This window comes from Bacillus rossius, chromosome 13 (genome assembly GCF_032445375.1).
Source record: "Bacillus rossius redtenbacheri isolate Brsri chromosome 13, Brsri_v3, whole genome shotgun sequence".
Lineage (NCBI taxonomy): Eukaryota > Metazoa > Arthropoda > Insecta > Phasmatodea > Bacillidae > Bacillus > Bacillus rossius.
The window spans coordinates 5082265-5093361 of record NC_086340.1 but is presented as its reverse complement, the minus strand read 5'-3'; the positions used below and the strand labels follow the sequence as shown (position 1 = coordinate 5093361).

Genomic DNA, 11097 nt, shown 5'->3' with positions numbered 1-11097 from the left:
TTTAAAGTATTTAGGGCCTATAACGCAGCTAACCTATCCTAATCGACCGGAAAAATTTAATGCCACACCGGTTTAAACAATGAGATAGGACGGCGTATGACGTATGAGTAAGCTACATCCCAAATAAATACACCTGTTGTGGTACGGAAAAGAAAAAAAAAGCGGGCGTGAACTTCGGGGAACTTCGGGTGTGGCTCTCTCGTCTGTGAAATGGAGGATTCCCGTGGTGGTGACTCTCCACGCAATACGCTGCAAGTTCGGGGCCGAGTTGTACTTGCGCACCGGCGAGGTGCCCTCCGGAAGGGTGTTCCAGGGCAGGAGGAAAGGGAAAGGGTCGGGCTAAGGGCGCACGCTATCCCGCGGGCTCATGACGCACCTCGGAAACTCCTGAGGGACCCCGCCGCCCTACGAGCGGGTGAAATTCATAACAATTCCGGCGCCGGCTGAGTTGAGGCGGGATACGAGCGGTTATGAGCGAGAGAAGTGGTGGAATAGGGGAGGTGGAATAAAGTTGACGACAATGTTTAAGGCCGAGGGAAAGTGAAAGTGAATCCTCTTTTTTTTTTTTTTTTACTCTGTCATGCATGCTGAAAAGTCTTCATTTTAAATTTATTCCTCTACTCCTTTCTCCAAGGGGCCACGAGTAGGCAGTTTTTTTTTTATCTTAACCCCCCACTTCTCTCTCCTTGTAGCCACTGCTCTTCACTCTTCACCCTCGCTTTACTTTTTTGGCGTAAAAAAAAATGAAGAGGTTCGCTGTCTGGTGGAAAGTGAGTTTTTTTTTGGTGGTGGTTGGAAGGGGAGGGGATTGGACGACGACTTGAGGGTGCTTGGCCCTGGACTGAGGATAAGCAGCGCCCTCAGGACCCAGCCCCTGTAATCTGTCCGCCCGGTCTCATGAAGAGCCAGGCCGTGGCATCCATCACACGACTCCTCCGCTTGCTTGCACGGAGGCACGAACCTGCACGCTCTTTTCGTTCCGTTACACCGCGCGACCGTGTTTGGGAGGGAGACCTAAGATGCACATCAAGTTCTGCCATTCCCGATTACACCCGAACAATTTACCTTCGGCCAACTTCGGGATTTGTTTTATTTTTTGCGCAGGAAAAATGAATTCAAACATTAAAAGTGGTCGGTTAGATTAGCTACATTAAAACACTATAAAACACCATGGACTGTTAGTTAGGTTAGTATAGCTACATTAAAATAAACAGAGAAATATGAATATATAAATAAATAAACCCGAGGTTGGCCGAAGGTGAGTTGTTCGGGTGTAATCGGGAATGCCAGAACTTCATGTGCATCTTAGGCTTCCCGTGTTGGGAAAGTGTGACGGTGCTGACTGACGAAACTACACTCGTCTGGCCATGTTTTTCGTCCAACTGAAGGACGTCACTATTTGGAATAAGTATTTCGAAAATAACGGAACGAATTGCCAGAAAGTTCCAGACCACTGGACTCACAATCCAGAGGAACAGCGTTCGAATCCCAGTTGGCCTTCTTGATTTATGTTATCTTCCCATGATTCCCTGAAATCACACCAGCCAAATGCTGGGATGATTTGCTCCGATAAGCCATAGCCGATGGATACCTCGGAATCCTTGTATTATGGTAATGAATAATTTTTCAGAAGCAGAGGTGCAAAAAAACCAATCTCATAAATTTCATTCTGTTTAGGAATCGTTGATTGTAAAGAAGGGTTTTCATAAGAGAGAAAGTTACTGAGATAGACGAGCCAAATACTGAGATTTCCGAGCCAATGACTGAAATAGCCTAGCCAATGACTGAAGTAATAGTCGTGACCTAGAATGAGATATGTGAGCCAGTGACTGAAGTAGCGTGCCAGAGAGAGAGAGAGAGAGAGAGAGAGTTAGGCAAGACAGTGGCTGAGCTAAGCAAGCCAGTGACTGAGTTAGGCGTACCAGTGATTAAGACAGGGGAGCCAAATTATGTGTAAGGCAAGTTAGTAACTTAGGTGAGCTAATGACTGAGTTTGGAGTGCAAGGGGGTGAGTTTTGTGAGCCAGTGACCAAGTTTGGTGAGCCAGTGACCAAGTTTGACGAGAGAATGATCGAGTAAGGCGAACGGGACATCATCACTTGCCCTAGTAACAGAATCGATTTTACGGATAGAGTAAACGATTTTTAGGTGAGCGGGTTACTGAGTTAGGCGGGCCAATAATTGAGTTAGGTAATCCAGATATTGTGTCTGGCACGCCAGAGACTGCGTTAGGCGAGCTAGTGACAAAGATATACAGTGACTGGGATAGGCAAGACAGTATCACTGACAGACCAGCCAGTGAATGAGTTAGGCAAGACAGTATCACAGACAGACCAGCCAGTGAATGAGTTAGGCAAGACAGTATCACAGACAGACCAGCCAGTGAATGAGTTAGGCAAGACAGTATCACTGACAGACCAGCCAGTGAATGAGTTAGGCAAGACAGTATCACTGACAGACCAGCCAGTGAATGAGTTAGGCGAGACAGTGACTGAAATATGAGAGACCGTGTTCAGATCAGGCGTGCTATGAAGTGGCGTTCAAAAACAGTTAAAAATATTTTGTGGCCTACAATTTTCTAAATTTCTATTTTGCACATACTTTCCGGCCTAAACTAAGTTATTTTTAGTAGATAAGTCTTCGTTCAAAGCTCCACTTATGCCTAGCTGTTTTAAAGATGAAATATTCCTGGTTTTCAATATTATATTTATTAGCTACGATAAGTTTTTTTTACAAATCTAGGAAACACAACAGAAATGCCCTAATTAAAGCTTTATGTTCTTTGAGTTTAATAGGGGACATGCGATAGGGGTCAAAACAAAATGTTTTAAATTTGACATAATGATCATAAAGAAGCTCATATATTTTAAATTTAAAAAACAACAAAACAATATCCAGGATCATAACCAAAAAAAATAACTGGCTAAACTTTATTTTTTACTCATATAGAATCATATGGGGACTGAAAAGTGATTAAAATGCAGTGAGTGAATGGCATTAAAATACATATTCTACCAATACATAAAAACTTTTGTATTTAAAACCCCACCAGTTAAGCATGCTGTTTAAAAAAAAGGGTGGTTTTTCAGGCAATAACATTAAAATTAAAATTTTTATCCGACAAACTTTTTTTTTCAATGGAAGGGGAATGATTGAATAAAAGACCTCATAACGTTTCATGAATGGAAACCAGTGAACCACCAAGCTTTCCAGCGTCTTAACTAGCTCCTTATTTATTTTATCTTCCATAATTTTTTTTTAATTTTTGTTTCTCCCAGTTGTTCTTGTATTTCGTAAGAGAATGGGCAGAAGAATGGGAACTACCCACACGCCCCAAGGATCCCTAATTTAGGATCCCCGGCCCGATAAATCCGACTTCCGGCCATTATTTTCGTCGCGAGGTCTGGTAGGTGGCGCTGGTGTGGGCGATCCCTCGTGTTCGAGGGTTGGGGAAAGGGGTGAGGAGGGGGTGGACGATGAAGGAAGGAGGGCGTAAGGCGACGGCGGCGAGGTTGATCGCAGTAACGAGGCTCGCTCGAGATGCAGCTGATAAAACACTTTACGCCACCTCCAGGAGGGGGTCCCACTATTTCTTACAAACCCCCCCCCCCTCTTCACATCCCTTCAACCCCTCGGCCAAAGGGCTTACACGTCGCGGGCTCTGGACCGCCTAACAAGCCGCGAGGGCCTAGCCGCCTGCCCGGCGCTGCCCTGGTCGCGCAGTCCTGCCAACCTCCACAACTTTCAACTATCTTGTTTCCTACGTAGCCTCAGTGACATCTTGCACGATTATTAACTAGAAGCTGTACTGGAACAACCATATTTATAAAGCTGTGTTAAAATTATTATCAAAAAAGTTACTTTAATTCAACTGTTATGTTATTACATAAAATAAATAATTTAATGCAGTTCTTTTGGACATACGTCATTGCAGTTTTGTTGGTCATGGAAGAATTTCGAAAAAAAAAATTATGAAGATAAAAAATTCACACAAAACAAGAATGAATCAACTAATGTCGGACAAACGGAACCAACGATGTCCTAAACAAAATATTATGTACAACACAACGACGACAGCGCGGACAAAACATGTTCAACATATCTAAAACATCAGACTTAGTCATGTGTGTATGTGTATATATATATAAGTGGAAACGTTCGAATCATGGCGTACGTAGGCTGAATCTTTTCGGCATGGAAGCTCTTCGAGGTAGAAGGTCCTAGGCTCCGATTCACGAACATGTGTCACACGGAAAAGTTCGGGACCTCAATTCACAGTGAAACCTTTACCTAAGACGCCTTTCTGCTTGGAAATTCGCACAATGTCACCAACGTTAGCTTTGTGATTTTGGTGGATCTTTCTTCTTTGTGTTGGAAAACACTGTTTGAAGCTGGTGATCATCCTTCACATCTTTAGGCTTCATTTTCGTGGTAGAATGCACAGTGGAATTGTACTCCCTTATTAGTTTCGGCAAGACATCAAGCCACTTGTAATTTCCGTTAGCCGTGAACTGTCGTCACATCTTGGTGCGCAAAGTTCTGTTAAACCTTTCGACAACGGAGGCTTTAACATTAGATATTTTTTGTAGTGTTTAAGGCCAAACTTCTTCATCTAAGCCTTGAAGGTCGCAATGTATAATTCTCTGCCGAGATCCATTTGCAGGTGCGACGGTACACGTCCATCACTTAAAATGTCTCTCATAGCCTTTGTTACGTCGATTGCATGTCTATGGCCTAAGAAATCATCAACATGTACCTTTATTCATTCGAGGATATGTTATAATCTCAACAAGGTCCACCTGGAATAAATCAATTCCCCGAAATACGACTTAGCGACGAAGGTATTTTCGTCTTGCAGAAACGTGAATAACACATACGATTTCAGTTTGACTTATATATGTAGCCAGCTTCCCTCAGTTCTTCGAGTATGAAGACTATTTTGTTGATGTGCGAATATTTTCCTGCACTAAGCGACGCATGTAGTAGTCTTAACCTGTCAACAAATTATAGCTTTTTTTTAACCACTTTCTAACTTTTTTAAACCTTCGCCATGTACTGCTAGTTCACTGAAGAGATTAGCGAGAATGTCGATTTTTTTCATGATATTCAGCTTTATATATTCCACTTTCCGGATCGTTATTTGCATTAGATAGCTCCAGTAGTTTTTTGTACTCTTGAAAATCTTCTTGAGAATATCCTTTAGGTTACCTACGAGAGAACAATTCGTACAGACCCAGAGTCCCGTGTGTTTTGTACTCTTCTACGCATACGATATTTCCTGGTCAAAAGTATATTTCTTTAGCACCGAGAAACCACTTAATATGTTTTCTTTACACTCCATAGGTCGTGTCATTATTCCGACTAATGAAAAATCTCAGGTATGGCTGGACCATTGCATTAACTTGGTGTCTTCGTTTCCATAATTTTTTGTGCATAGACTTTGTACTTGTAAAGTCTTCTTCTCGATCTGGTTCATATTTCCTCTTTTCTTTCAGTTTGTATCTTGTCATCAACTTCTGTCTTCACACTGATGGTTGCCTTTTCCTTATTTTTAACTTCGTCGAGACTTCATTTTTCCATTTAATTGCAAGTCTGGCTCTTCTAGCAAGTAGATATTTTTCAAGAACAGGCTGTATAGCATGATGAAGGTCACTGGCCAAGTCCAACATTGTAGGCCTACTGGCTAAAAAATATATTGCAAGACTTCCTTTTACACTTTTTATTCGTCCGCAGAAACTTCTTCCCTGTGGTTAGCAAGATCTGTTTTAGTTGTCAAGCGAGTTAGTGATGCATTCATACTAATTTGAAAAGTCCTCAAATCGTCACATCTAAGTGCATTCGATACTTTGATCATGTCACGAATTATATAATCCGAGTCCTCCACATGCTGCATGATGTAAACAATGTACTTCGTAATTCGGTTTTTGTACTTTCTTACTTTTTGGTCAATTAGCGAAATGTATTTGCGGATATCAGCATCGTGAGAGTTGAGAACAGTATGCAGTTCGGTAGCACGACTGCTACAACCGAATTATGAAATGCTATGGCTCAGGTTTAACGACAAACTGATCTAAACCTTGTATTTACCTGCCTTTATATAAAGGCCTGTCCTTGACTATAACTAGGAATCCGTGCTCGTTTTTCCAGCAAAAGGAGCACATGTCTTTGAATTCCTGAAATGACATGTCGGAGTTTACGTGTTGTTTGTTTCGGTTTTGTCACGCTTTGAGAGAATGGCGTTTTCACAACAGTGATGTGTATTCTCCTTGGCGTTATGCACTTGGCTACTGTGATCCATCATCAGTCTGCAACTAGACTGGCGGGAGTAAGGCCTGTTTCACACGTATGCGGTTCCATTCGGTTCTGTTCATTTTTCGGTCGCTGCCGACAGTTGTGAAACGGTGCTTCGGATTCTATTCGGCACGCAATAGAAACAGTAGAACACCGAATACTCCATCGACACGAACAGGTTTCGTTGGGTTTCTGTAAGGTGTGAACACCGTGTCCGGGGAGCAGAAAACAATCAACACGTTCACACACGAGCCATTCTGTTTCTGTTTCAACATGATTTTCTTTAACGTGTCGAAGTTTTTGACGTGACAACGTCAAATAAATCGCTGCACGCACGAAAAAGTGTCCCGTTACGCTCATTGTACGCTTGCGCCGCATCTATCTCTCTTCCACTTGATTGGAACAACAATCGATTTGACTTTCTTGAGGCACATTAAACTTGAAACACTCCCATTCGTTTCCTATTTTGACTATCATCGTCCTATCCTTAACAGAATAACACAAATTGGAAGAAGTTAAATAGCAAACATATATAAAAGTTATAGTTAAAATAATCTCTTCGTTAAAGTAATAAACATATTTGAATTCATTAGTGCAAATAAAACAAATTCATCAATAAAATTGTACATTTAATTTCACTCCTTCTTTGTATCAATACAAAATAGTGATAATTCAATAAAAAATGATTCAATTTTATTCATAAAAGTATGCAATAATTTCATGAATGTTTTGTTATGGCGTTGTCACGTTAAACTATCGTCCGTAAACCAACTTTACAGACAACCAATTTTTTTCTGATATTCCTGAAGTAATTAAAAACTTTGGTCTCCATGCTCTCTTAACTTTGGGATAATGGTGTCGAATGCTCCATATTCCTGCCGTAAAGTGATGAAAAAGTTTTCCTCAAATGAACTCCAGTACACCTCATTGTTTTTATTTTTTTTTATTTTTCTAGAGAGAAACAATATGGCAAATCTTGCCTTCTCTCCATGATCACTACTTAGTTTATGGAAGAGAACACAAACCCTAAGGGCCGGTTTCACCAGTCGAGTTGAAAATCCCGATGATGTTATCGAGATAAAAAGTTAATCTTCCATTTCTATCTCGATAAAGTTATATGTGTTTCACCACATATTATCTTTCTCTGAGAAAATCGAGATAAGTTTAACTCGATCTTCTGAAATTATCGCGATTTTCTGTTTGTAAACACCTTTCGTTATCAAAGTTTGGCTAGAAATTTCGTAGGCTACTATGGCGAGCCAAGGCTGTAATTTGTCAAAGAAGCAGAGAAATAAAAATACATCGCAGCAGGAGAAATACATTCTTTTAGATTTAGTAACTGAACATTTCAATATCATTGAAAATAAAAAAACAGATGGTGTTTCACAGCAACAAAAAATGAAGCAGTGGCAAATACTTGCAGATACTTTCAATTGTATGTCTGGAGAACATCACAGGACTGCAGAAAATTTAAAAGCGGTGTGGGCGAATCTCAAAAAGCACACGCGAAAGACTTCTGCTGATCAACGAGTTCAAGTATTAACTGGAACAGGTAATATATTTTTTGTCTGTATATCCTGGTACATTATATTTAGGTACAGCAATAAATATTGTATGCATTTTTATCCATAATGCAATTTTACGAATTGTAAACACGTGCAATAACAATTTTTTTAGTTACTTGAATTAATTGTAATATATTAAAGAGGTATCTTGGGTGGAGTTGGAATCAGAACTATAACCTTTGCACTGTCAAGAAGACACTTCGCACTATACCACCAGTGGATATGAAATATACACCACATAACTAAATTAATTCTGTATTTTTTCAGGTGGAGGTCCTTCAAAAACAGTTAGTAAGGATCCCATTTGTGAGAGAGTGCAGAGCCTAATCAAACCGACTATCGATGGTGCCAAGAATCCCTTCGATTCAGATTCAGATGCAATAATATTACCATTTGATGCATCAAATAGGCCTACTGATGAGGATGACAGCATTCAACTGGATGTCGGAGCAGAAGTGGATGTTTCTTTCGTGGAGACGGCAGAGACAGTTAGTAGGCCTACACTTTATTTTGAGAAAACCTAATGGATGTGTCACTGTGCATAGTTATGCTTATTAATCATGTATAGCTATAGCCTATGCACTGTGTTAACTTTATTTCTCTCACATAATGTTCAAATTTAATTTTTCCACAGGTAACTCTTCCAAATGGCGACTGGACGCATTATACTCCAGCCATGCTCAGCAGTCCTGTGTGTTCTGCCCTTCGACACTCCAATAACAACTCGGCTATCACAAACACAGTGCAGACCAATACTACTGATTCATGCAGTGCAAGTAGTGGGAAGGCAATGCTCCTAGCAGTAGGGGAAATGCTTCAGTGCAATCTCCCTTTACTAGCAAGCGGCGACCAACCCCGGCCACCAAAGTGAAAGAAGTAAGTGCTGTCAATGCAGCAAAAATCGAACTAATTGAACTTGCAAAAAAACATGCAATCGAGGAAAAAGAAGTTATGAAAGAAATCTGGGAACTGCGGTTACAACAAGAACGAGAAAAAGTAAAGCAGGAAAAGCTGCAAACTGAACTTTTATCTTTACAAATCTTGAAAATAAAGAAAGAACTAGAACATTTGCAGTAATTTAATTGTTCTTATGTATTAAACATTTGCTCAACTATCATGACATAATTGTTATATATTACATGTATATTTACAAAGTGATATTCATTGTGCCTATTAACAAACAGTTTCAAGTACAAATGTTAAGAATTATATAAAAGATAATACATGTTCGCTTATGTCACATTATTTTGTATGATCTAAGCAGTTGTACAATGCAAATGTATTAAAATATTCCATACATCTTGCTATATGTAGTTATTTTCACCAGCAAATCTTCAAGTTGATGGCATCTCTGTGTGACATATAGATCAGTATGACCTACAACAAACTGAAAATACACAGAGTGATAAATAATCGTATCTTAAATAAGTATTACAACACACACACATATATAGGTATTTAATTATAGGTATATGTAAATTTCATTTACCTCCTGAAATAGTTTTCAATCAGTAAATGCCTGACACTGTCATATCTGGGCCTTCTGTTTGCATTTTCGTTGTTCTGCTGTACATTTCCTTCCTCAAGCAACTGTTGCCAAGGGAGGTGGAGATTGAGGTTAGGGTCGTCTGGAGGGAGTTCTTCCCCAGTTTGTCGCAGGATATTATGCAGCACCCCAGTCGCTACAATGATGGCAAACGAATGTTCTAATGACACTCTCAATCCTAAAGATAAGACTGGGAAACGTCGCTTCCAGCAACCGAATGTTCGCTCTACAGGATTTCTTGACCTAATTTGCGACTCATTAAATAGGTGTTCCTGTGGACTTCTGGGATTATCTAATGGAGGCATTAGATATGACCTACAAGCATAGCCCGCATCAACAAGTAGTACAGAATCACCATACTCCCCTCTCTCAAAACATGCCCTTCTGTTGCTATTGTTGAATATGGTACTATCATGTGAGGAACCAGGCCATCGTGCAACAATATCTGTAATTTCCAATTTTGTATTACAAATTACTTGCACATTCACAGAGAAGTAACCTTTTCTGTTACGGTAGAATTCTGCATTGTTTCCACCTGCAACAAACATAAAACAAGCTTGTATGTGGATTGCAATGTTTAATAAAAAGGTAGCATAAAATCAGTGTTTAAACCAACCTGGTGACTGGATTTTTACATGAGTGCAATCCATAGCACCAATAGCCCTGGGAAATTTAGCAATTGCATAGAAATCCCTTTGTGCTAAATTCAGTTCTTCCATCGTCTCTGGGAATTTAATGAACTGCGGTCGAAGAGATGCAATTGCGGAGCTAACCCTATGTATTATTCGGTGAGCTGTGGGTTTACTAAAGCCAGCATAATCCCCAATGGTTAGCTGGTTACAGCCTGTAGCATAAAATCGAAGTGTAGCCAGCAGTTGGTTCATTGGCGACACTGACATATTCCTGTGAAAGACGAAAAAAGTATGTTGAAGGTTGTAATGTAATGTTCGTATAAATGAGTTTTATTTTACTTGTCTATGATTTCATATACATATTTATTATTCTACAGAAACAATTAACATTAGGAAATAATATTAATATAAACTTACTTTTCGGGAAACTGTAGTTGATTTTCTATAAGTTCCAAAACAAACATAGTCGACTGTTTTGAAAGGCGAAAATGTATTTTAAAGTCTTCTTCATCATACATTTCAAAATAATCGCTTCTATCTCGCATCCATCGTGGCCGACGAACAATGGCATCTTCTTCATCACTTTCATCTTCAAAAATCAAATTGTACATGCCTCGAGCCATTACAATTTTTAAAATCTCCTCTCGTCACTTCGTTTTACAATATTATCTCGATAATAAGACTTTAACCACGAAAATCGGTGGTTAAAATATTTTATCTCGATAACACTAAAAGATCGAGATATTCGGTGTGGTGAAACGGGATATTCAGTTAATCTGGATAATTCATTACTTTATCGAGATAATTTCGCTTGGTGAAACCGGCCCTAATATGATCCGTGCGAAGGGGGTTTTCAATAGTTTTCGGTCGCGACCGAAAACGAACCGAACCGAACCGAACCGAATGGAACCGCATACGTGTGAAACAGGCCTAACGCCATTCAAATCCCGAAAGGGAGCGGTGGAAATAATCTTAATTTACTCGACTGCGGGTAGGTCCCAAAGAGTCGCGGGCAATTTATCACCGCGCGACCAGCTTGGAAGTTATTCAGCCCTGGATGGAG

General features: G+C 40.0%; 1 long non-coding RNA gene across 1 annotated transcript; it reads right to left on the bottom strand.

Annotated features, from left to right (window-relative positions):
• Window positions 1-8920: 8920 nt before the first annotated feature.
• LOC134538137 (uncharacterized) lies at window positions 8921-10853 on the bottom strand. Its single transcript, XR_010076096.1, has 2 exons — window positions 10452-10853; window positions 8921-10305 (listed from the first exon to the last, which is right to left on the bottom strand). It is a non-coding gene; the product is annotated as an uncharacterized LOC134538137 (long non-coding RNA).
• Between the last annotated feature and the right edge of the window lie 244 nt (window positions 10854-11097).